This window comes from Pelophylax lessonae, assembly GCF_965119305.1.
Source record: "Pelophylax lessonae genome assembly, chromosome: 1".
In the NCBI taxonomy this organism is placed as follows: domain Eukaryota; kingdom Metazoa; phylum Chordata; class Amphibia; order Anura; family Ranidae; genus Pelophylax; species Pelophylax lessonae.
The window spans coordinates 591,664,748-591,692,164 of NC_138768.1; positions in this window are offsets into that span (position 1 = coordinate 591,664,748).

Sequence of the window (27,417 nt, forward strand, 5' to 3'; positions counted from 1 at the left end):
CAAGTGTCTTTTTATTGGGCTGCTAAGACCTTTAACATTTAAAAACATACCATTAGAGCTATATGAAGAAATTAATATATTATTGGTATACATCAGGATGAGACATGTCAAAAATAAAAAACAGTACCAAAGGGTGAAGAGAACAAAATTTACATGTAGGCCATAGGATCAATTAACCACTTAAGCCCCGGAAGATTTTACCCCCATTCCGACCAGGGGGTATTTTACGACTCGGCACTGCGTGACTTTAACTGACAATTGTGCGGTCATGCAATGTGGTACCCAAACGAAATTTACGTCCTTTTTTTCCCACAAACAGAGCTTTCTTTTGGTGGTATTTGATCACCTCTGCGCTTTTTATTTTTTGCGATATTAATAAAAAAAGAGCGAAAATTTTGCAAAAAAATGACATTTTCAACTTTGTCTTTTAAAAAATATCCAATATACTCAATTTATGTATTTTTTTTTGGCCAAAATATATTTAGCTACATGTCTTTGACAAAAAAAAATTCAATGAGCGTATTTTTATTGGTTTGCGCAAAAGTTATAGCGTCTACAAACTATGGTGTAAATACAGAAATTTACGCAGCTTTAATTTTTGACTGCCTATCTCATTTCATGAAGTGCTAAAATGGCAGGGCAGTACAAAACCCCCCCAAACTACCACTTTTTGGAAAGTAGACATCCTAAGGAATGTTCTGAGAGGCATGTTGAGCTCATTGAATATTTCATTTTTTTGTCACAGGTGTTTGAAAAATGACTAAAATTTTTTTTTTTTTTTTTTTTTTACACAAAGTTGTCATTGAAATGATATATTGCTCACACATGCCATGGGTATATGTGTAATTACACCCCAAAATATATTCTGCTGCTTCTCCTGAGTACAGGGATACCACATATGTGGGACTTTTTGGGAGCCTAGCTGTGTACGGGACCACAAAAACAAATCCCCACCATCAGAATTTCAAAGGGCGTACATTTTTCATTGCATTTTCTCACTACCTCTAACGGTTTAGGAGGCCCTGAAATGTCAAGATACCACAAAACCCCCCCAAATGACCCCATTTTGGAAAGTAGACACCCCAAGCTGTTTGCTAAGAGGCATGGTGAGTCCATGGAATATTTTATATTTTACCACAAGTTTTGGGAATATTACTATTTTTTTTTTTTATTTTTTTTTTTTACACAACGTTGTCACTAAAAGATAAAATTCTCACACATGACATGGGTATATGTGGAATTACACCCCAAAATACATTCTGCCACTTCTCCTGAGTATGGGGATGCCCCATGTGTGAGACTTTTTGGGAGCCTAGCTGTGTACAGGACCGCGAAAACCAATCAACACTCCCAGGTTTTCTAATGGCGTAAATTGTGCATGTCACCTCTGCACTACCTGTCACAGTTTCGGAGGCCCTAAAATTCCAAGATAGCACAAACCCCCCCCAAATGACCCCATTTTGGAAAGTAGACACCCCAAGCTATTTGCTGAGAGGCATGGTGAGTCCATGGAATATTTTATATTCTGCCACAAGTTCCGGGAAATACATATATATATATATTTTTTTTTTTTTTTTCACAAAGTTGTCAGTAAATGAAATATTGCTCACACATGCCATGGGTATATGTGAAATGACACCCCAAAATACATTCTGCTGCTTCTCCTGAGTACAGGGATACCCCATGTGTGAGACTTTTTTGCAGTCTAGCCGAGTACAGGTCCCCGAAAACCAGTCCCCGCTTTCAGGCTTTCCAAGGGCGTAAATTGTTGATTTCACTCCTGACTACCTATCACAGTTTCGGAGGCCCTAAAATTCCAAGATAGCACAAAACCCCCCCAAATGACCCCATTTTGGAAAGTAGACACCCCAAGCTATTTGCTGAGAGGCATGGTGAGTCCATGGAATATTTTATATTTTGCCACAAGTTCCGGGAAATATATATATATATATATATTTTTTTTTTTTTCACAAAGTTGTCAGTAAATGAAATATTGCTCACACATGCCATGGGTATATGTGAAATGACACCCCAAAATACATTCTGCTGCTTCTCCTGAGTACAGGGATACCCCATGTGTGAGACTTTTTTGCAGTCTAGCCGAGTACAGGTCCCCGAAAACCAGTCCCCACTTTCAGGCTTTCCAAGGGCGTAAATTGTTGATTTCACTCCTGACTACCTATCACAGTTTCGGAGGCCCTAAAATTCCAAGATAGCACAAAACCCCCCCAAATGACCCCATTTTGGAAAGTAGACACCCCAAGCTATTTGCTGAGAGGCATGGTGAGTCCATGGAATATTTTATATTTTGCCACAAGTTCCGGGAAATATATATATATATATATATATATTTTTTTTTTTTACACAAAGTTGTCAGTAAATGATATATTGCTCACACATGCCATGGGTATATGTGAACTGACACCCCAAAATACATTCTGCTGCTTCTCCTGAGTATAGGGATACCCCATGTGTGAGACTTTTTTGCAGTCTAGCCGAGTACAGGACCCCGAAAACCAATCATCGCCTTCAGGCTTTCCAAGGGCGTAAATTGTTGATTTCACTCCTGACTACCTATCACAGTTTTGGAGGCCATGAAATGCCAAGACAGCACAACCCCCCCCCCAAATGACCCCTTTTCGGAAAGTAGACACCCTGAGCTATTTGCAGAGAGGCATGTTGAGTGTTTTGCAGATCTCACTTTTTGTCACAAAGTTTTGGAAATTGAAAAAAGAGGAAAAAAAATGCATTTTCCTGTTTTTTCTTCATTTTCCAAAAAAAATTAGAGCTGCAAAATACTCACCATGCCTCTCAGCAAATAGATTGGAGTGTCTACTTTGCAAAATGGGGTCATTTGGGGGGGGTTTGTGCAATCTTGGCTTTTTATGGACTTCAAAACTGTGATAGGTAGTAAGGAGTGAGATCAACAATTTACGCCCTTAGAAAGCCTAAAGGTGCGCATTGGTTTTCCGGGTCCTGTACGCGGCTAGGCTGGCAAAAAGTCTCACACATGGGGTATCATTGTACTCAGGAGAAGCAGCAGAATGTATTTTGGGGTGTCATTTCACATATACCCATGGCCTGTGTGAGCATTATATCATTTACTGACAACTTTGTGTAAAAAAATAAAAAAAAATAAAAAAATTTTTTTTCCTCGAAACTTGTGGCAAAATATAAACTATTCCATGGACTCACCATACTTCTCAGCCAGTAGCTTGGAGTGTCTACTTTGCAAAATGGGGTCATTTGGGGGGGTTTTGTGCCATCTTGAAATTTCAGGGCCTCTGAAACTGTGACAGGTAGTCAGGGGTAAAATCAGCAATTTACGCCATTAGAAAACCTGAAGATGTGGATTGGTTTTCGGGGGCGCGTACACAGCTAGGCTCCCAAAAAGTCTCACACATGTGATATCCCTGTACTCAGGAGAAGCAAAAGAATGTATTTTGGGGTGTCATTTCACATATTCCCATGGCATGCATGAGCAATATATCATTTAGTGACAACTTTCTGTAAAAAAACAACAAAAAAAAAAAAAATAATAATTTTCCCGAAACTTGTGGCAAAATATAAAATACTCCATGGACTCACCATGCCTCTCAGAAAAAAGCTTTGGGTGTCTACTTTTCAAAAAGGGATCATTAGGGGGGTGTTTGAACAGTTCCGGCATTTTATACTCAATCTTATCCACACATCACCCACTCTTCTAACCACTTGAAAACCAAGCCTTTTCTGTGCCTTTTTGTTTACATGAAAAAATATTTTTTTTTTACTAGAAAATTACTTTGAACCCCCAAACATTATATATTTTTTAAAGCAGAGGCCCTATAGAATAAAATGGTGGATGTTGCAAATTTTTTTGTCACACGGTATTTGCGCACAGATTTTCCAAACGCAATTTTTGCGAAAAAAATACATTTTTTTTTAATTTATTGCACAAATACACTATATAATTCCAATTTTTTTGGTAAAATTTAAAAGATGATCTTATGCCGAGTTCATAGACACCTAACATGACATGCTTTAAAAATTGCGCATGCCTGCGCAGCGACAAAAACGTATGTACATTTTTGAAAACCTTTAAAAGTCTCTACAGGTTACCACTTTAGACTTACAGAGGAGGTCTACTGCAAGAATTACTGCACTCGATCTGGCGATCGCGGCGATACCTCACATGCATGCTGCAATTGTGGTTTACATATGACACTAGACCACCGCTTGCGTGCGCCATTGCGCGCAAGCACCGGGGGTAAGGGGGGGGGCTCAATTTTTTTTTTTTTTTTCTTTTTTCTTTTGCTTTTTTATGTTATTTTGACACCTTTCCTTTAATTTTTTTTTTTTAAATCATTTTTATTGTTATCATAGTGAATTTAAATATCCCCTATGATAGCAATCTGTAGTGACAGGTACTCTTTTTAAAGAAAATTGGGGTCTTTTAGACTCTAGATCTCTCCTCTGACCTTAACGCATCTGACCACACCAAAATTGGTGTGATAAAATACTTTCCCAATTTCCCAATGGCCCTGTTTATTTCTGGCGAAACAGAAGTCATAAAATGCTCGTAGCCTCCGGCATCTTAGGCCATAGAGATGATTGGAGCCATTCTCATCTCCAATTAGCTCTATGGTTAGATAATTGAACCACCGGCTGCACTCTCGGGTTAACCGGTGGGACAGGAGAGCCAGAGAAAAACCATGGAAGGCTGCGGAAGGCGGCGGTGGGGGAGGCCCCTCCCACTGCATGTAAAAGCAGTCTAGCGGCCAATTACCTGCTAGAATTGCTTTTACATGTAAGCCGACCGCTGGCTGTAAAAAACGATACCAAGATGATGCCTAAATCTGCAGGCATCATCCTGGTATAACCACTCAAAGTCCAGCAACGTACCAGTACATTGCTGGTCCTTGTTTGGCATATAGGTTTTTTTTTTTTTCATGCAGCCTGTGGGCTGAACGGAAAAAAAGAGAACCTATCAGAAATCAGCACAGGAATAATGCGTAGTATTACTCATCATTAACCGCCCAAACAACCACCCACTGAATTTAATGATGGGTATACACGACACTATCCACGTATACCAAAATAGGATTTTAACTGCAGTGCTGAAATCAGAAAATCACCACAGCTGCTATCAGCAAAGGTATCCATATATGCTTAGCGCAAACGCTGTTTGTGTCAGAATATATAAAATCAATGCGTGGTAGCCGACGAGGGACCTGCAAGAGAAACAGGTCACAAAAGAATGAAAAAACAAACAAAGGACATTGAAAAAAAGTATAGTAGGAAGGAGTAGAAGGACATATAAAATGACTGACAACAACAGTTTTTGGATCTTCATCATTAACCGCCCAAACAACCACCCACTGAATTTAATGATGGGTATACACGGCGCTATCCACGTATACCAAAATAGGATTTTAACTGCAGTGCTGAAATCAGAAAATCACCACAGCTGCTATCAGCAAAGGTATCCATATATGCTGAGCGCAAACGCTGTTTGTGTCAGAATATATAAAATCAATGCGTGGTAGCCGACGAGGGACCTGCAAGAGAAACAGGTCACAAAAGAATGAAAAAACAAACAAAGGACATTGAAAAAAAGTATAGTAGGAAGGAGTAGAAGGACATATAAAATGACTGACAACAACATTTTTTGGATCTTCATCATTAACCGCCCAAACAACCACCCACTGAATTTAATGATGGGTATACACGGCGCTATCCACGTATACCAAAATAGGATTTTAACTGCAGTGCTGAAATCAGAAAATCACCACAGCTGCTATCAGCAAAGGTATCCATATATGCTGAGCGCAAACGCTGTTTGTGTCAGAATATATAAAATCAATGCGTGGTAGCCGACGAGGGACCTGCAAGAGAAACAGGTCACAAAAGAATGAAAAAACAAACAAAGGACATTGAAAAAAAGTATAGTAGGAAGGAGTAGAAGGACATATAAAATTACTGACACCACAACAGTTTTTGGATCCTTTTATTTTTCTTTCTAACTGTTCCTTTACTTCTTGATTTGGGAGGGACTGCGATCATCTGCGATCTTCTCTTCCAGCTTGGGTCTCTCAAAATGTCGATGGACATCCAACATCCTTCGAGACCCTGTGTTTATGTGCCCTACACTGTGTCGTGCTGTACCCTACGCTAATAATCCACTAGTGTATGGTAGCGCTCGAAACATTCCCCGATGCAGAGACCAGGTTGGTCAGGACATTTGGGACAATAATAACGGGTGTCACGCCTAAATCCGCGCTTGCTACAGACACGACATCTTCTTTGGGGCCATCTTTGGGTAGGGGTACTCGGGAGGACATGTGAAAAATGCCTCTCATGCAGCCGGCTCACTGCATCTGGAAGGGGAAGTTGGGCAGGCATGCCTCCTGGGTACAGGTAGGCAAGGATGATCTCTTCCTGGAATTCCCGGAAAGATCCAGTTCGTCCTGACGCCCTGTATAGGACAAAGGCGTTCAGCATAGCCAATTGGTATAGGTAAACAGACACTTTTTTGTACCAGCGTCTGGCTTTACGGGCAACTAAATACGGCGCCAAAAGCTGGTCGTTAAGGTCCACCCCTCCCATGTTAAGGTTATATTCGTGGACACAGAGGGGTTTCTCCATAACGCCAGTTGCCGTAGGAATTTGGATCGTCGTGTCTGGGTGAAGGGAGGACAGAACATAAACATCCCGTGTATCCTTCCACTTCACCGCAAGTAATTTGTCCGTTTTCAAGCAGGCTCTCGCCCCCCGACTAAGACGGGAATCTACAAGCCGTTGGGGGAAGCCCCGGCGATTAGGTCGCACGGTGCCACATGCGCCAATTTGTAAATCGAGAAGGTGACTAAATAGTGGCACGCTTGTATAAAAGTTGTCCACGTACAAATGGTACCCCTTTCCGGATAAGGGTGACACCAAGTCCCAAACGATCTTACCGCTGCTCCCTATGTAGTCTGGGCAGTTGGGGGGCTCCACACAGCTATCTTTTCCCTCATAGACCCGGAAACTAACTGTATAGCCTGTGGCCCTGTCACACAATTTATACAGTTTGACCCCGTACTTGGCACGCTTGCTGGGGAGGTACTGTTTCATAGCAAGGCGGCCAGTAAATTTAATCAGGGACTCGTCAACGCAGACAAATTGTTCGGGGGTAAACAAGGCTGCAAACCGCTGTTTGAAGTGGTCTATGAGGGGCCGAATTTTGTGGAGCCGATCGTATGCAGGGTCTCCCCGAGGACGACAGAGTTCATTGTCGCTGAAATGCATAAATCGCAGAATTTGCTCGTATCTCGTCCTGGACATAGAGGCAGAGTACATGCGCATATGGTGAACTGGGCTAGTGGACCAATATAGCCGCAATTCACTCTGTTTAGTTATGCCCATGTGGAGGGAAAGGCCCAGAAAGATCTTAAATTCGGAAACCGTTATAGGTTTCCAGCCGAATTGTCTGGCAAGGTGTGAATTTGGGTTGGCGGCGATGAACTGTTGTGCATATAAATTTGATTGATCCACAATAGATCTGTAAAGATCTTCCGTGAAGAACAGCTCAAAAAAGTTCAGGGGCGTAAAACCAGCTTTCTCCACGTGGATTCCAGGTTGGGCGGTGAATGGGGGAAGTACTGGCGCTGTAGTATCAGTGGGTTGCCAATTAGGAAATGCCAGCGCATCAGGGAGGGCACTATGGGCTCTACGGGCCTGTCTTCGAATACGCGGTGGCTGCGGGCCACTACTTGTGCTAGCCACCGCACCAGCTTCAACTGCACTTAGGGGACTCGCCACGTCACCAGGTCTTACTGCAGTGCTGGTTGTACTAGGTCCAGGTTGTACTAGGCCGCTGGCGCTTGCCAGGTCGCCAGAAGGATGAGCGGCACTAGTACCCACACTCTGCTCCATACGAGCACCCTGCGATTCCTGCATCACAACAACTTCAGAATGGGGTCGGGTACGCCTGGGTCTAACAGGGACCCATCTGTCGTCGGAGCTGTCTGTCAGGGAGCCGCTGCCGTCATCAGGTTCATATACTGACACTAATTCGGTCATTGTAGCTTCCCCTTCGCTATCAGATGACTCGGTCAGCATATAACTGACAAGCTCTTCATCCCTGTACGAACGTTTGGTCATTTTGGTAACTAAATTTACTCGTACAGTGATGCGACTCACAGGTAATAAAAGCACCTGGTTGTCGAAGATTATTTCAAGCGCTACAAAAAAAACTGCTAATGCTAGCAGGGATCAGGCCTGACTCTGCTAACACAGCGGTTTTGTGTCTTGTGTTTTTTTGCAAGTGACAGTAATCTATTGATTACTACACTTGCCTGGGTGAAAGGGTTAAACGCAGGTGCTGGCCGGAATCAGTACTGATCGTGCAAACACCGCGTTTTGGGAACCCTAAACTATGGGGGCGCTAGTATAGTTCTGATCAGATCAGATATTGATCTGTTCAAACACTATACTAGAAATGGAAGTGTAGGTGCGTGCGTGCGTGCGTGCGTGTGTGGCAATCAAGGGGTTACTTCTAAACTATGCGCTGGGGATCTGGGGGGGGTGGCGGGGACCCTAAACCTCCTTTGGGAAAGAAACTAGCTAGCTAGCGCAACCTCAAGTCACAATGACACCAATACAAAATACAGTAAAAACAGTATATTATGTGTGTATTAGTGCTAATGTGACAGAGGGTGTAGGGGTTAACGGGATGTGATCAGGGGGGATCAGGGGTTTAAATCTTTATTGGAAGGGACTGGCGGGTATCCTAAGGATAAAAGGAACGGTGGCAAGCGCTAAACCTGGTCACAAGTCACACTTATACGGGTATATAGAAAATGCTATATACTGTATACAGTGTGCGTTGTGGCAGGGGGTGTAGGGGTGATCAGGAGGGGATCAGGGGATTAAATCTTTATTGGGCGGGTGGGGGGGACCCTAAACCTGCTTGGGACACAAACTTAGTCGCCTGCGCTAATTCTGATCACAATGACACTAATACAAAAATACAAAAACACAGTATATTACGTTTGTATTAGTGCTGATGTGACAGAGGGTGTAGGGGTTAACTAGCGGTGATCAGGGGGGGATCAGGTGGGATCAGGGGCTTAAATCTTTATTAGGGGGGGGTGGCGGGTAATTCAAGTGGAAAAAGGGGGGTCGCAAGCGCTAGACCTGACCACAAATCACACTTATACGGGTATATAGCAAAATGCTATATACTGTATACGGTGTGTGTTATGGCAGGGGGTGTAGGGGTGATCAGGGGGGGGTCAGGGGCTTAAATCTTTATTGGGCGGGTGGCGGGGAGCCTAAACCTTCTTGGGACAGAAACTTAGTCGCCTGCGCTAATTCTGATCACAATGACACTAATACAAAAATACAATAACACCGTATATTGCGTTTGTATTAGTGCTGATTTGACAGAGGGTGTAGGGGTTAACGGCGGTGATCAGGGGGGGTTCAGGGGGGATCAGTGGGTTAAATCTTTATTAGGGGGGGGTGGGGGGTAATTTGAGTGGAAAAGGGGGGGTCGCAAGGGCTACACCTGTTCACAAATCACACTTATACAGGTATATAGGTATATGCTATATGCTGTATATAGTGTGTGTTGTGTCAGGTGCTGTAGGGGTTAATTGGGGGGGTGATCGGGGGTGAAATGTGCCTATCTAACTGTGTGTGGGTGTGCTTGGTGCAGTACTCACAGTAAGATGTGCTCTCCTCTCACGCTGGATCCAAAAAGACCGTTGTGGGGGGAGGGCACATCTCCTCTAAGCCTGTGTTTACATTTCACAGGCTTAGAGGATGATCTGATTGGGCAGGACCGATCAACAGGTCCAGACCAAAAATGATTGGCCTGGACCTGATGACTGATCGGTTCTGAACCCAATCGAGTCATCATCGGCGGCGGGGACGCGCGGGAGCGCGCACAGGGCCGGCAAATTGTGCTGACGTAGGCCTACGTCAGTTTGCCTGGCCGGGGCTGAGTGCCGACGTAGATCGTCGTGCGCCGGTCGTAAAGTGGTTAAAGTAGGGTATACACAGGTCCGACACAGGGGCTGAAGGGGGGAGGGGGGGATGGGGTGAGAAAAGATAGATCCCACCTACATGACAGAAAAGTGGAAAAACACCCCAAGTGACAGGCAAGTCCTTAGAAAGAACTCAGATGTATAAAAGATTGTTTATAGGCCTTGATTGCTGGTGGTACACCACAAGTAATGGTGATAATCAACGAAAAGTCCCAACAGATATAGATGGAAACAACAATATCTTAAAGCCAACCCTACTGGAAGGCAAAACCATAAACCTAAATGTATAATGATTGTTCAGGACTGACAAAATAAATCATGTCAGGTATTGCTGTAGTATATGTGAGATTTAAAGGCTAAATAGGACCCCAGCAGCTCACAGTGTGTCCTGTATTTTCAGTCGGGATAAGTTGTGAAAATTTGGGATCCTATGTAGCTCTTTATATCTTACATATACTATTTCCAGGGTACCCTGACAACTGTCTACATATTAAACAACACCTGAAAGCATTTACTTTGTCAGTCAAAGTAAGACAAACTTGTGCCTCATCGAAACATTGAAAACAAAACTTCTTTGAGGGCAGGGACTGATGTGAATGTGCAATGTATATGTAAAGTGCTGCGTAAATTGACAGCGCTATATAAGAACTTGAAATAAATAAAATAAAATAAATTACGGTTCACCATCCAAGTCCCCTGAGTCCCACCAACCAATGATTATAGGTTTGTTTTGAAGGGGTTTGAAGGGTCACTGACTACCAATGTTGTGGGATTGTTTTGGGGGTGGTTTAAAGTATTTTTTATTTATCCTGCATGTGACGAGACCCTTGCTCGCTCGCTTCCGCTCTCCCGAAACTCCTCTATTTCTAGTGAGTCAGCTTGCAGATCGCAATGTCTGATGGTTCGGTCAACCAAGGATCCGGGATCCGAACTACAGCTATGTGCCGTCCGGAATCCATTAGAACAAACACCAAGCAAGCTGTATGTAAGTTCAAACAGGAAGACCATTTATTGGAAGAACACAGCACACTTTTATACATAATTTGGAACATCCTGCCCCCAACAACCGCCCTCCCATTGGTCAATTGCAAAGTACTTGCAGTTCCCATTCAGGTCCTCTTTAGCCATGCAAATGAGGAATTGAAAATGAGTCAGCAGTGATTGGTCAGATAGCTTGACCAGAAGGACTGCCATGCAAATGAGGACTTGAAAATTAGTCAACAGGGATTGGTCAGATAGCTTGACCAGAAGGGCTGCCATGTGCAAGGAGACAGAAGCCCCAGGGGGCAGTCAATGTACACAATAGTCAGACACAGAACAATGGTTCCCTAACGAGCCCTCAATACACATTACTCTGAGTGTCAATACATCCCTTAGCAGACAACAGGTGAGGTCATTAGCACACCTGACAATAGGTGAATGGAAAGCCACCTCAGACAAAAAGCAACATTGTTAGCCAGCCCGTCTCCCCATTGAACTTCCTGGAATGACCATATTAGGAGTTGGACTTCCTGCTCAGAGACCTCATGGCAAATGGAACAAATTACCTTGCTGACAAATATGAAGCAATTCAACCCATCACCCATCTGTCCTTAAATTCCAGTGATGGTGAACACCATCACACTGCACATCTAGCCATTGCACACAATACAATTTTAGTGCAATGCAATTTCATCCTCCAGGGAAATCCCTTCCACTAATAACAGAATACTTCCGCTTGGCTTCAGTGGACAAAATTTAAAGGCTAAGGGCAACTTCATTTGTTTGCAACCTTTTCAACATCAGCCTGTTTCTTTATTTCCAAAAAAAAGTGGCAGAACATTTGATCTCCACGGTGTTCTCTTTCAAAAAAGTGGGGGTGTTCATAGTGTCCTGGCATTTTTATTCAATGTGTTTTTTAAAAGAATGTAAGTGAAATGGCTTTTTTTTCAAAATTGCAGTCTTCTGATGTTATCATAGTAACAGTTAAAAAAACCCAGTGGTTAGTAAATACCTTCAAGAGAAAGCTCTATTGATCTCAAAAAAGGTTTACAATTAATTTGGGTACAGTGTTGCATGTAGTTATCAGAGTAATTATCAATCAAGCAATCATAGGACAAGAAACTAAAAAATAGTCTGTAGAGGAAGGGGCTGTAACATGTTAGTTCTGAAGTGGTTAAAGAAAAATGCCCGTTGATCTTCAAGAAATGTACTTAGTTCTTAGGTCCTGTTGTGAGCCGAGAACGATGATTTTTTTATAGACTTGTGTCTATAGTGAGTATAGAAAGTTGTGTCAGCCCTTCCAGCTATCTTTTGCTAAACTACGCAACCACTCATTTTACTGCATCAATCAGCTCTCTTTTTTTTCTCAAAACTTTATTTGAAGTGCACAAATTGATGCTTCATTCATGTCATTGCACAGAAGTTTGGTGTATTGGGTTTGTTTTGTGGTGACATGCAGGGCCATCCAGAGAGGAGCGATATTATGAAAACATGTTCCTTAACCTTCCTAGCGGTATTCCCGAGTGTGGCTCGGGGTTAAATTTCAGTGCCAAAAGCAGTAACCCCGAGCCACACTCGGGGTACCGCCAGAAGCATCCCTGGATCCTGGTAGAGGGGTTCCTTATCTTGTCCCCGGGATCCAGCGATGTATGCGGGCGGTGTGTGGCGGCAGATCTTTCTCCGATGCTCTGTGCCCCAGCTTCCGTCTCCTGCGACGTGACACTTGCAGGGGGGTGGAACCGGCGGCAAATTCAAAAGTAAAACACACCAAACACACTGAATAAATTCACATTAGATTGCCCCCCCCAGTGCCCGTTCCTGCAGTTTTACTGTACCTTTTATGTATATATACATATATATAAATACATACAAATTTTAACTTATTTATAGTCATTTATTATATTATAATTTATGATTTTGTGTTTCAAACTTTATCATACCCGAGATGTTATAAAGAAGAATGCACAGTAAAAAAAAAAAAAAATCATATGTAAATAGTTGGTTTGGGCTGCTCGTTCTTAAGAATTACATGCAAAATAATGGTACCGCTTTCAGCACCTAAAATAGTAAAGAATCATACCACCAGGGAGGTTAAAGTAATTGTAAAGTCTCATTTTTTTCCATTAAAAATATCAAACGTGTTATACTTACCTGCTCGGCACAGTTGGTTTGTGGATCCTCCTCTTCTTGGGTCCCTCTCCGGCTCTCCTGGTCCCTTCCTTACTTTGAGTGCCCCCACAGAAAGCAGCTTGCTATGGGGGCACCCGAGCCAAGGTGCAGCTCAGACACAAAGCTGTGGTTCAGCCCTGCCCCCTCTCTCTCCTGATTGGCTAACTGACTTTGATTGACAGCAGCAGGAGCCAATGGCCCCACTGCTGTGTCTTAGCCAATGAGGAGGGGAGTCCCAGATGGCTGAGATAGTTGTGGACATCGCTGGATTGAGAGGGGCTCAGGTAAGTATTAGTGGGCTGCCACACACAGAAGGTTTTGCATAGAATGCATTAAGATAAAAAACCTTCTGACTTTACAACCCGTTTAACATCACACAACTGGAGCACTCAGAATTTAGTGCAGCTGCACATGCAAGCCAATCAGCTTCTAATTTCAGCTTGTTCAATTAAGCTTTGGCAATAAAGTCTGGAAGCTGATTGGTTTTTATGCAGAGTTGTACCAGATTTTACACTCTTCAGTTTTAGTAAATAACACCTAGTTTTCTAGGTGTCTTTGCAGTTACCGTATATACTCGTGTATAAGCCGACTTTTTCAGCACATTTTTTTATGCTGAAAAAGCCCCCTCTCGGCTTATACTCTAGTGAGGGCAGTGGCATCGGGAGGGGGGGGGGGGCTGACCACATACCTCAGCAGTGTAACATTTATACTAAAATTGTGGTGGATGTGGGTGCCTCAAACCCAGGTAAGGGGACTTTAAGGGCAAGAGTAGGTTAGAAAATAACGTTGAAAAAGAAGAAAATTTATTGATAATAATAATAATAATAATAACAACAGATTACATATTAAAGATGGGATGACCCATAGACAATTGGTGTATGGGTAAAGCCCATAGTGTGCAGTCAGATAAAGTATGGAAAAATTGTGACTTGAAAACGGTGATAGAGATCCACCTATTTTGCTGTTTCTATTTTCCAGGTTGGGGATAAACAGAATCCAAAGCAAAATAAGGGAAAAGGATCTTGGGTATGATCATAGTAAGTCCTACGCGTTTCAGCCCTATGAGGGCCTTTCTCAAGGATAAATCACCAATTCTACAAAGCAATAATAGAAGTGTTATCATTTGATGCATAAACTCATAAAGTGAAATTTATGCAAAACAATGAAAATGATAATAATGAAGATTAATAACATACATGTTTTTAAGCCCGAATGTTGCATGTCAATGCACCTTTCTTTGATACTCAAACTGCAGCGGGAACCGTATGCTGCTAACAGGCGGCGTCACCCTCCTGTGTTGTGAACGTTCACAACACAGGAGGGTGACGCCGCCTGTTAGCAGCATACGGTTCCCGCTGCAGTTTGAGTATCAAAGAAAGGTGCATTGACATGCAACATTCGGGCTTAAAAACATGTATGCTATTAATCTTCATTATTATCATTTTCATTGTTTTGCATAAATTTCACTTTATGAGTTTATGCATCAAATGATAACACTTCTATTATTGCTTTGTAGAATTGGTGATTTATCCTTGAGAAAGGCCCTCATAGGGCTGAAACGCGTAGGACTTACTAGGATCATACCCAAGATCCTTTTCCCTTATTTTGCTTTGGATTCTGTTTATCCCCAACCTGGAAAATAGAAACAGCAAAATAGGTGGATCTCTATCACCGTTTTCAAGTCACAATTTTTCCATACTTTATCTGACTGCACACTATGGGCTTTACCCATACACCAATTGTCTATGGGTCATCCCATCTTTAATATGTAATCTGTTATTATTATTATTATTATCAATAAATTTTCTTCTTTTTCAACGTTATTTTCTAACCTACTCTTGCCCTTAAAGTTCCCTTACCTGGGTTTGAGGCACCCACATCCACCACAATTTTAGAATCTTCTGGGACGGTGGCAAAAACCTACTACAGGGTCCAACGGAGACATAAACTCCCCTCCAGTGTAACATTTATACAGCATTCAGTGATTGGTGGGTGATCTGGGGCAGGCACAATGAGAGTGATTGGAGCTGTCAAGTTTAAGCATTGATGTCGGGTGTGGGTGGGGCCAGTATATGGGGCTCCGCTACTTTGTTCCGTGCATAGACAAACAGCAGCTGGCCAGGGAGGAAGGTGGCAGGGGGCGGAACCAATTGTAACTACTGTATGTGTACCCACAGTGGTGTATAGTAAACCTGAATTATGCACCGCTGTGGATGCACATACAGCAGTTACAATTGGTCCCGCCCCCTGCCACCTTCCTCCCTGGCCAGCTGCTGTTTGTCTATGCACGGAACAAAGGGGCAGAGCCCTGCATACTGGCCCCTCCCACCCAACATCAGTGTTTCAACTTGACAGCTCCAATCACTCTCCTTGTGGCTGCCCCTGGATTGCCCACCGATTTGTGGATGCTGTATAAATGTTACACTGCTGCATGTCCTGCTGTAGGCTACACTCTATGTTCCATCTGATGCTGCCATTCTTCCCTCTGCTCCTGTGTGCAGCTAATTAAGATTTTAAGATAATTGTGCAATATTTAACTAATTGGTGTCTTGCAGTTTAACTATTTCCTTAACCTTGCACCCCGTACAACGCATTCCTGAACCTCGCCCCACACCAGAATTACCCACCAGCAGTAACCACCAGCAATACCCGCCAGCAGTAACCACCAGTAGTACACGCCAGCAGTAACCGCCAGCAGTAACCACCAGCATTACCCACCAACACTACCTGCCAGCAGTACCCACCAGCACTACCCCCCAGCAGTAGCCACCAGCAGTAACCGCCAGCAGTAATCGCTAGCAGTAACCACCAGCATTACCCACCAGCAGTAGCCGCAAGGAGTACCTGTCAGCAGTAGCCCCAAGCAGTAACCGCCAGCAGTAACCGCCAGCAGTAAATGCCAGCATTACCCACCAGCAGTAACATTTAACCTACTGATGCCTCAATTGATGTAATTTTATTGGTTTTTATTTTTGAAATTTACCAGTAGCTGCTGCATTTCCCACCCTAAGCTTATACTCAAGTCAATAGGTTTTCCCAGTTTTTTGTGGTAAAATTAGGTGCCTCGGCTTATATTCGGGTTGTCTTATACTCGAGTATATACGGTACCTAAAAACAAAAAACACAGGTAAGTGTACATAGTGTGAACAGTACCTTAGCAAAAAAAAAATATGTGCAAACCTTCTCTTTTCATCATTTCCAATCCTATTAGTCTGCTATCAACGGTAAATATTATATTAATCTGCCCTGATGCAATTTTGTTGATATGTCACTTTTCTGTTGAATTTTAATTTGGCTTTTAATTAATACACAGAGTTTTGTGTCATAAGCAAAACATGGCCATTATTAATTACAATGGAAGATGGTGTAATGTTTGATCATCGAAACATAGAAAAGGGACATCAGAAAAAAGATTGAGTAGACTATTGAGTCTGCCCATTTTGTTCTTTTTTATACATGTTTTGTATTTTTTTTAACTTGTTCACAAATATTTACATTAAAATAATATATTACAATAAACACAAGTTATACATATCAGGTGAATATATATATATATATATATATATATATATATATATATATATATATATATATATATATATATATATAAATATATATATATATATATATATACTTTTTAAAGCTAAAAAAACATAGTAATGTACCTAGTTGCCAGTCACAAAGCATGGCTCAGGAAACTGATAATCAACATGTAGGTGATGGAAACAAATAGAGCTTGGGAGGATTATTCTTGGAGGGTGTGAAATGGTAATAGCTTTTGATGGCTTGTAATATCCTGTAAAGTTCTAATACAAAAAGTAATCGGAAGTTATGGGTCAGGTATCTTCAAAAGTTGTGGAAAATTTCAATGTATCAATAAGGGAATGTGGGGTGATAAGTACTGGGCAGCTCCTGGGGACTGTTGGTTTCACCCCTTCCAAGCCTTAGGGGTGGTACACATCAAAAGAGTGAGTGACTACAGTGCTTTACTTTAGGGCCTCAATACAAAAGAAGCCTAAGAGCCTCCACAGAATCCAGAATAGAGGCCTCAGGGCTCTTGCAGATTTGCTTAGATCTGGAATAAGCCACCAGTGGGCATTCACCAACTGTGTGAAAAAGTTGAATTTGTACAGCCATAGCAGAGGAGGAATGAAATAACCATGTAAGCATTTTAAAAAGGTAGATATCCAAATGGAGGTGTTTCAAAGGATATATTGTAATTTTAATTTTGAGTAAGTAATTGCAACCTATGAGGGAAAGTTGTGAGTTGCACCACACCTGTGGCTGCATTTGTACATTTTCCAATATGGGAAACAAATTTGGTTCCACAAAATTCTCGATTTTAGCAGAGACAATTATTCCCAAGTAGGAATGCTCTCGGAGATAAGAGACCTCAGCATGTTGGTTCAGCACCTGTAAAGTATACTGTAGTGAAGCCCAGAATTATGTAAAAACAATAAGAAGTTATTACTGTTTTGGTGCTATTAAGAGGCAGTGCTGGGTCCCACCTACTGTGCAGATGAAACAAATATTATCAGATATATAATAGTGTTAATATATGATCATATACAATTCAAAATTAAAAAGTAAATACCATGAAAGCAAAATATGTTAAGGTTCCAGATACACATAAATATAATCCTTGTGCCAATAAATCCAACAAATATGCATCTCTGTGTGTAAAAGTCCCAAAAAAACATAAAAAGTGTTAGGAATATAATTTATTTTTCTGTGTGCTCCACTTTTCCATGCTCTAGCAACATGCTCTTGCACTGTGTAGTGTACCACTGTTCACCCAAAAGATTGAAGGCTTACCAAAACTCCATGGCCCTCTAGAATTGAGTGGTCAGGGTAAGTATGTGCATATAAACCTGCTTGCTCAGCACCTCTACAGCACTTAAACAATTGGCCAGTTTCACTATGGGATGTACCCAAAATGTACATGCATAAAAACAAATGTGCCCACAATAGTGTAAAACTATACATAAAAGTTTTTTAAATGTTAAAATCACTCAAATAAGTTTAATCAAATTAGCACATCATAATACCCTAGCCGGCATCCAACATAGATCAGTATAGACTGCTGTACGTGATGACATCACCATGCTCAGGCCACATCCCTATGCATTTTGTCAAATAATCATGTCTTCAAGATAACGCCTGAACACCATTCATCATGTAATTATCAGTCTCAGGTAAGGTGAAGTCAGGCTGCAGTCCTTCACTCAACGTCAGAACACCAAGAAAGTGCCAGCATTCAAAGAGCCGAAGTGACGCCTCCCACCAATCAGCAATCACACTCAGAGCACCACACTCTTTCCTTCAGTGTGAATTTGAAGATATTTAGAAACAAGCTAAGCTTGTTGCCTTCTGGGTCTTATTCTTACCGTAAAACTCAGAGTGATATTTAGATTCAGATTTAATTTGATCAAACAGGAAAATTCCAGGACTTGAACTTGACTTTGACATACACTTTCTTATGAATTTTGCAATTGGTAAATTCTGGTACTGTCCCATAATTCTCACCACAGTCTTTGACCCAGATTAGAGCCCCCATATTAGCCAAAAATGTAAGGAAGTTGGATAAACAATAAAAAAATAAGAGCTTTCAATCAAACTGGTTGCTGACATAGAAAGAAGTCATAATAGGAACATTAGGGTTACATGAAGGGGGAGTGAGCCAAATCCCACCACTAGCATTCACAGGCATAACGCTTAGTTAGCTAACTGACTCTAAACTCCTCTGTGCAGTTTGTCAGCTCTCCCTACTCTTTCTTTACATCAGCTTCAATTCACTGACACCTCCATTATTGGCTGTTCTGAGATAAAAGGTGCACAGCCTGGGTATTACAGGTGATCCAAAAGTGCATCTGTTGACCCAAAATAAAATCTATAAATTTGTCACAAAGTCATTGCTGGGTGGCTCTAAACCCCATTCCTATTCTCTAGTTAGAAAATGTTTGCCATTTTCCTTATATCAAGTTTGGCATTTTTCAAATTTCAAGCTAAAGTAATGAACTGAGCACATCGAATATTTTCTTTATTCTGCCCTCATGTTGAGACTACAAAAAGAAAAATCATTTAGATTTTTAATTTCAAAGAAAATATTGCCTGTCATAATTCTTGCACAGCTTGATAAGTTTATGAGAGAACAAGTGAAATACTGTGTTAATAACACCCTGTATATATTGACATTGTTTATAATACATTGCATGTGTAACATACTTTTCAGAAGATTTTTACACAGATAAAAATAAATTAAATACAGTGTTGCCAAGCTATAGCAGTGCACCATCATTCTTCTACGTTAATACTTTTGTTTAACTGTGAATACATCTTAGGTTATTCAGAACATGACGATATAAACTTGTGCCATCAATATAAATTTAAAAAAAAAAACTGTCAATGGACCAGGAGGAGAAGGGACTAGTTAGTTAAAGCGAGGCTTTGATTTTTCTATTAGATTAGATCTTACTGCAGTATCTTGATATAACCCACCATGACATATTTTCTGGAAAGGTATTATTTTTGTTTACTTGTGTCCTAATATGTTACTTCATATTAGTATGCCTGATATTATGAATTACACTAGATAAGTTCAGTTACAGTATTTAGTCCTGCCTTTAATTTTTTTCTGTATTGTCAACTTTATGAATTTCCCTGGAATTATTTAAGTTCTTTATGCACTAAATTTTGATTTGCTAACTAATTTTGGAATTGCCCATAAAGAAAAGTGTTTGTTTTGTTTTTGTGCACTGAGATCCGGAAAATAACAAACAACTTATATAGCATTGAAATGCCACCCTTCGGTACTGTGTCTCAAAAACATATATTTTCAAAAACTGTTCTTAACATGATATCAGTAGATTTCTGGAGTGAATGCAAATAATAAAAGGTTTGTCTGAAGAAGGCATCTCAAGCTGCTGAGGGAAATAGAAAGATGGGCGTATACCTATGTGGACAAGAAAATGTCCTATGCAACATAAACCTGTATTTAATCACCAGTGAAAGTAATGGTGCTGCAGGCCAGGTGGAAACATGGGCTTAATAAAGAGTCAGGCCACCAGGGTACAAAGAGACTGCAGTGGCCATCTCTGACAGGAGGAATTCCACACATTCAGGGAGTGAGATTAACCACTTTACCACCGGAGGATTTTGCTGTCTTCCGTCCAGGCCACTTTTTGCGATTCGGCGCTGTGCGACTTTAACTGACAATTGCGCGGTCGTGTGACGCCATACCCAAACGAAATTTACGCCCTTTTTTTTCCACAAACAGAGTTTTCTTTTGGTGGTATTTGATCACCTGTGCGATTTTTACTTTTTGCGCTATAAACAAAAAAAGAGCGTTTATTTTGAAAAAATAACAATATTTTTCACATTTTTTTATATGAAATTCCACCCCAAAAAAATGTAAAAATCAAATTTTTTTAAAATTTTTGGCCAATTTGTTTTTTGCTACCTATGTTTGGTAAAAAAAATGACGATAAGCGTATTTTGATTGGTTTGCGCAAAAGTTATTGCGTTTACTAACTACGGGAAAGATTTCTGTCATTTTTGGTGTTTTTTTTTTAAACGTGTAATGGCGGCGATCTGCAATGTTTTTTGCGGGACTGCGACATTGCGGCGGACAGATCGGACCCTTGACTGACATTTTTGACACTTTTGGGGGTACCAGTGACATTACTGCAGTAATCAGTGCTATATATATGCACTGTTACTGTAAAAATGACACTGGCAGTGAAGGGGTTAATTTTATTGGAGAGGGAGGGGTTAATGTATGCCTGGTGCTTACTGACATGTGTGGGGGGAGGTGACTTTGTGAGACAGGGACAGATCGGATGTCCAGCTATGCTGAACACTCCGATCTGTCACTCCCTGTCACTATGGAGATCCGCCCGCTGTGTTTACACACAGTGGGCGGATCTCCAGACTCGATCCCCGACGATCGGGTAAGAGCAGCGGCGATCGCCGCTGCTCCTCCCCTGGCCCGACTACCGCTGTGAATGAAAACAGCGGGAGCGCGCCTCCGGCGGCGCGCGAGCGCCGCCTACAGGGGGAGAAGTCCAGCGACGTAGGTCTACGTCGCTGGACGGGATCGTGGCAAAGTGCCGCAGTAGCCTCCATGTGAGCGGAGGTAAAGTGGTTAAATAGGGCCACTTTACAAAGTTTAAGAGGGACCCACATTACTAAGTATAATAGTAACATAGTACAGGCCTAAAGCTCTAAACAAACCTAGTCTGGCCTGTAGGAAGCAGAATAAATTTAAATCAGTTGGGTCAATTGAGCCACATTATAATACTTTCTAAAGCTCCCAACTCTTAACCCTCCCAATTCTTTGGGAGCATTTAAAGTGGATCCCCAAAAAAAATTCAATATTGTGATTTGGAACTGATTGAGCGTTGTTACTGGAACTGGTATGAGTAGAGTTCTAAAATAATGTAAAAGTTTGGGTAAACCGACATTTTGACCCAAGTAATCCTAATCATACAAGGCAAAGAAGAAGTTGATCATGTCTCCATCTCCTCTATTAATTCTTCAAACAAGGTCTAATAGTTGACCTATAGAGAGGGATGTTATCGGAGGGGTTAGCTTGATACCCAGCTAAGGCAGAGAAGCTGATTGTCTAGAGAAAGTATAATGGGATTTAAGGTTCTGTGAGAAAGCTTCATCCAAGTTGAAATGCATTGCCTCAAACTTGTCCCAAATAACTAACAGTCCAGAGATCTTCCTGAAATGTTTTAGAAGATAAAGCAAGTGCAGAAGGGTGGTATGTGGGAAAGTAATAAAAATCAACAAGTCTTTAGCAAACAGCACACATTTTTGAGAATTTTTCCCCCTTCTTATGCCAATGAAAGTAGATTAAGAGCAGAGAGCAATTGCTAAGGTTTCAATAGCAAGATAAAAAGGAGAGGAGAGGAAGAGAACAGACACACCTGGAAGCAATTTAGAAAGGGTCAGACTTATAAACCCTCATCAATATTTTGGCTGTTGGAGAACTATATAGAGATGGTAAAAAGGAGAGACATTTGGGACCAAAGTTGCATCTGGACAGGATTTGGAAGAGGTAAGACTAAGAAACAGTGTTGAACATTTTGTGTATATCCAACAATAACATCATTCCAGGGTTTTTCCAAGTCCTAAGAGGAATAAAGGAGTAAAAGCAAATCTATAGACCTGTATCTGGTCTTCTGCCTTTCTATGGTTGAGAAATCTCACGTGATCCACATGAATATATTGCATTATAAAACCCTTCATGATAGTAGTGTAAATTTTGGTTAACAATTTTAGATCACAGTTTATTAGAGAGTTCGGTCTATAATTCACAATATTGGTGGAATCTATGTGCTGCTTCAGTGTATGACTCATGAAGGCCCTATGAAACCCCCTCACTGCATAGCATTAAAGAAATTGACCAAGTGCAGGACCAGCAATGGAGCAAATTGTGTATAATATAGGGCCAGGGGCCTTGGAAGGCTGGCCTTTTTGATAGCTAACAGGACTTTAGCTGAAGTAATGTCCCTTTCCATTATGGATTTATGTTCCTCCAGCAGCATGGGAATAAGCAACTGTGAAATTAAAGCATCAAAGCCCTGTTGGGTAGAAACATTATTGTCCTCATGTAAATTTTGAATGAAGGGATGACATTCCTTGAGTATCAACTGAGGATTCTGGGTAAAAGGGCCATCTGATTCCCTAATGTTAGGAAGGAGGTGTTAGGTGGCCTAGGATCCAATTTTCTAGCCATGAGTTTGCCAAGCTTATCACCTTCAGAGTAGAATCTAGCGCTAGTCCACCTGAGATGTTCTTTGAGTAAAGTGGTCAATTCCATTTCTTTCTGCTTCATACATTATGTGTCTCATAATGTTTCTTGCACCTGGAGGCCAACTGAATGAGACTACCTCAAACAGTAGCCCTATTGGCTGCCCAAGTACGAATAGGAGAGGTATGTGCGGGATGTAATAAAACTATTTTTACCTTAGTACAGAGAATTAATTGAGATAAAAAAAATGTCTTGACTTAGAACAGGGATCCTCAAAGTACGGCCCTCTAGCTGTTGCAGAACTACACATCCCACGAGGCATTGTAAATCTCTGACATTTACAGACATGAAAAGGCATGATGGGAATTCTAAATGTAGAATTACCAATTCTCCATTCAGTAAAAAAAAGCAAGAAACTTCCTTGATGTTATCTATCATAGTACATAGTTATTCTGATTGAAAGAAGACACATGTGGAGGCGTATGTTCGGAGGACTCCAAGATGGCTGCCTAGCCTTGGAGCTCTGCACCGCTCCTGTCCTCTAAGCCCTGCCACAACCTTCAGAGCATTCGTTCCTGACCCAATCCACCAGCGATCAACCTATGAATACCCAAGGAATAATTTGATGCCCGGAGGCTCTACCAGGAGAAATCTGTCCGGTCAGCTGATTCACATCCCGCGGCAGGCCGGCCAATACCACACGAGGCACAGACGGTGATACAGAGGATTCCATTGCTGACCAAGATGCCTCTAGCCCTGCAATGACTCCTATAATACATGTCACAGTGAGTAATCAGCCCCATGCTGCCCCTTCCCCAGCATCTACTGAATCACTGATTGGGAGGACATGTGAAGACCTTATCCTGACACACATGAGTGACTTTCTAGCCACATGCATGTGGGAAGGTGGCCCACAATCCACATATCATTTCCCTTCCATGATAGCCGCTTTGTCCACAATGCTGTCCAGGGGCCTGGGTCAAATAGCTGCACATATCACCTCCTCCATTCAAGCTGAACTGCAGCTTTTGGGATCATGGATGAAAGTCATGGAAAAGAAGGCTGATCAATCTGAAGCCAGATTTACCCAAAACACTTCCAGAATACAGGACATCCAGGATCAGTCTGAATTGTCCAAAATAGATGACCTTGAAAACCATTCAAGATGATACAACTTCAGAGTCAGAGGACTCCCTGAATCAGTGAAAGAAGTTAACCATGCAATTCGCTGCTTCATCAAGGACTTAATCCCAGACATACCAGAACACCGTTTGGAATTGGACAGAGCCTTGCAATCAATGCGATCCGGCGGTCTACTGAGAGACATTACAGTTAAACCCCCCTTTTACTCTGTTAAGGAAGAGGCGCTGATATAGATTGTCCAGGAATTCAGATAGGCTTAATATTCAGGGACATCGGGTCCAGGTGTTTACGGACCTCTCCCCCTTTACCGTACAAAGATGTCGTTCTCTGAAATCCTCCTTCAAGTTCTGTCTAAAAAGGACATAACATACAGATTGTCCTTACCATTTTGTCTGAACTTCTCATATTGGAACAAAGCCCACAGCTTCTCATCATTCGCATTCCTACACCTGGGGCTATTTATCCAAGAGATCCCTCCTCTTTCCAACGCCAGGGGTCCCTCATCTGCCAATAGGCCTACTCCTCCTAGTCCACTTAGTCCAGTTTGGCAGAAACAACAACCGAAGAGGACAAGGGACTCTCAACCTCACTGAAGTCATTTGGATTAAGGACAACTGGATCCTGGATTGCGCTGTTAGACCTATGCTTAATCGCTAGGTCACAGGAGCAGAGGTGAGAACCCAGTCACATAGGGTGTTGTGGTGAAGGCACGTTTCACTATGAAGGATACAATTGGATCACTTAAAAGTGGACTTTATTGAGTGTTTCTCCGGGAAGGGCAATACTTTTTCATCACAGGAAAACGTCACTTTGATCACTTTATTAGGTGGATGTTGTATACTATTCAGCTGTCACTATCGATACCAATTTACTGATTTTCATACAGTTTTATTTGTGTGTGAATCACGTTTGCACGCTCTGCACTTTGTATATTATTTTTACAGAGTGGATATTGATTATAATAGATTTTCACATAGTTTTATATTCACTGATTTGTGGAACACATATGCACATTTTGCACTTTATGTGGATTATCACTTAGTTGGATATTTTAATTTATTGTTTATTTAAATATTTGGTACATATCCTTTGCGAATCACTGATCTTATTATTTATTATCACATTTGCATACTTACCCCATTGTGAGCCCTTTATAATACACTATTTATTCCATTTATTTTCACACTTATGTCCGCTGCAATACCTAGATTAGTGCTAGACCTGTTTTTGCTTGCAAGAACAACAGTACATTGGATCCTGTTTAGCACTTTCTGGAACTGATCTTTCAGATGGCCTTCCTCTTCCCACGATTCCTGCTAGCTTTTAGCATGAGCTTACCTCTTTGTTTACTGGGGGGCTCCTCCAAGGGGCTAGGAGGTGGGAAGAGGGGACTGGTAGTCCTGTTCCTCAATGTTTGATGAGTTCAAAGTCAAATTTGTCTTAAAGTTTCCAAGGTTTTTCTTACATCTTTCTTTAGTTCTACTTTGGCATATTTGTTGTTAAGATATATCTGGGATGTCATCCAGGGGGGCTCCAAGGGTTCTCCCCTTTAGTGGAGCGAACTCTGGGACCCACTCTGACGGGGAATAAGGGGCAGCTTGGCGACAACTGTTCAGGACCTACTCCTTCCATGTTTTAAGGAACAGTGCTCTGTTTATTATCTGTTAAACCTGGTCAGTCAAACCCAAGGCAACATCATCGACCTCATCCCATATGCGTTTTTTCTGGAGCGTGCCCTGCGAAGAGTGCTGGATCAGGCCATAGATGAGCATGAAGAGGAAGAGTTGTGGTCCCCATCACCACCAGAAGCAGCCTTGTCATTGTCGATTGCTGGACCTGTGGCAATGCAGAGAGAGGAGTCTGAAGAAGAGAAGTCAGAGGAGGAAGGTGGCTTTGAGGAGGTGGAAGACCAACCACAGCAGGCGTCCCAGGGTGCTTGTTGTCACCTTTCGGGGACCCTTGGTGTTGTACATGGCTGGGTGGAGGAAGAGACCTTCAATGACGTCAGTGAGGACAAGGAACGGGACATGGCTAGCTTGGTATCCAACCTTGTGCAAATGGGGAGTTTGCGGTTGTGCAAATGGACTGACTGACTGACTGTTAAACGGGGAGTTTGGTCTGTCAGAGTTTGGTCTGTCACTGTGAAACGGGCGTAACCCTTACACTACCTGATCGATACAAGATCATACCTGATCGTATACACACACTGGATGTTTTAAAGCACGTTATTCCAAACAATTTAGGAATGTTAGGTGATTTATGCCCTTTATGGATTAAAACCCGACTCTGCGTCAACTACGTAATTTTCCATGGGAGTTTTGCCGTGGATCCCCCTCCGGCATGCCACAGTCCAGGTGTTAGTCCCCTTGAAACAACTTTTCCATCACTATTGTGGCCAGAAAGAGTCCCTGTGGGTTTCAAAATTTGCCTGCCTATTAAAGTCTATGGCGGTTTGCCCGGTTCGCCCGTTCGCAAACATTCGTGTAGGTTCGCGTTCGCAGTTCGCGAACGGCAAATTTTAGGTTCGCGACATCACTATTCCCCTAGCCATAACATCCAAAATTCGAGACACATCCCTATCAGACCATGCCATGTTGACACTTTCCCTCCGACACTCTTTACAGGACAAAGGCCCATCCAAATGGCATCTTAATGAGACCCACCTGAGTGACCCAATACAATGTACAATCCTAGTTAATAACAATCATCCAATATCACTTATTAATAAGGACCTTATACTTATGACGAGACTGTCAAGCGTTATAGCTAAATATAGTCACGAGAACCAGGCGGGTTTCATCCCTGGGAGGCAGGGCCCAGACCAAGTTAGGAGAGCCATTAATATAATTTCGCTGCTACACTCTCACTTGAATGGGGGCGTCCCACAGGAAGGCTTTCTTTTGTCCATTGACCTCCAGAAAGCCTTTGATTCAGTCTCTTGGCTCTATTTGACATACAAGGAAGATGGGGTTTCAGCTCTAAATTCTTGGGAATCATTCAGTCTATTTTCTCGGCTTCCAAAAGTACATCCATTTGATGGGCCATTATTCTAACCCTTTTGACATCAAAAAGGGACCGGATAGGGATGTCCCTTATCTCCTTTAATTTTCGCAATAGCTATTGAAACCTTGGCAATCGCCATTAGATCGCAACCTGATATTAAGGGAGTCTCTTGTGGTCCCAAGGAACATAAATGTGTGTCTACCCCACAACATTGACAAACTGTTCTCTGTTAATTACCCCCCCCCCACCCATGTTCCAGAAACTAAAGGAGGAATTAAAACAATGGGCAAAATTTGATTAATCCTGGTTGGGAAGAATCAAATCTATCAAAATTACTCTTCTACCACCTCT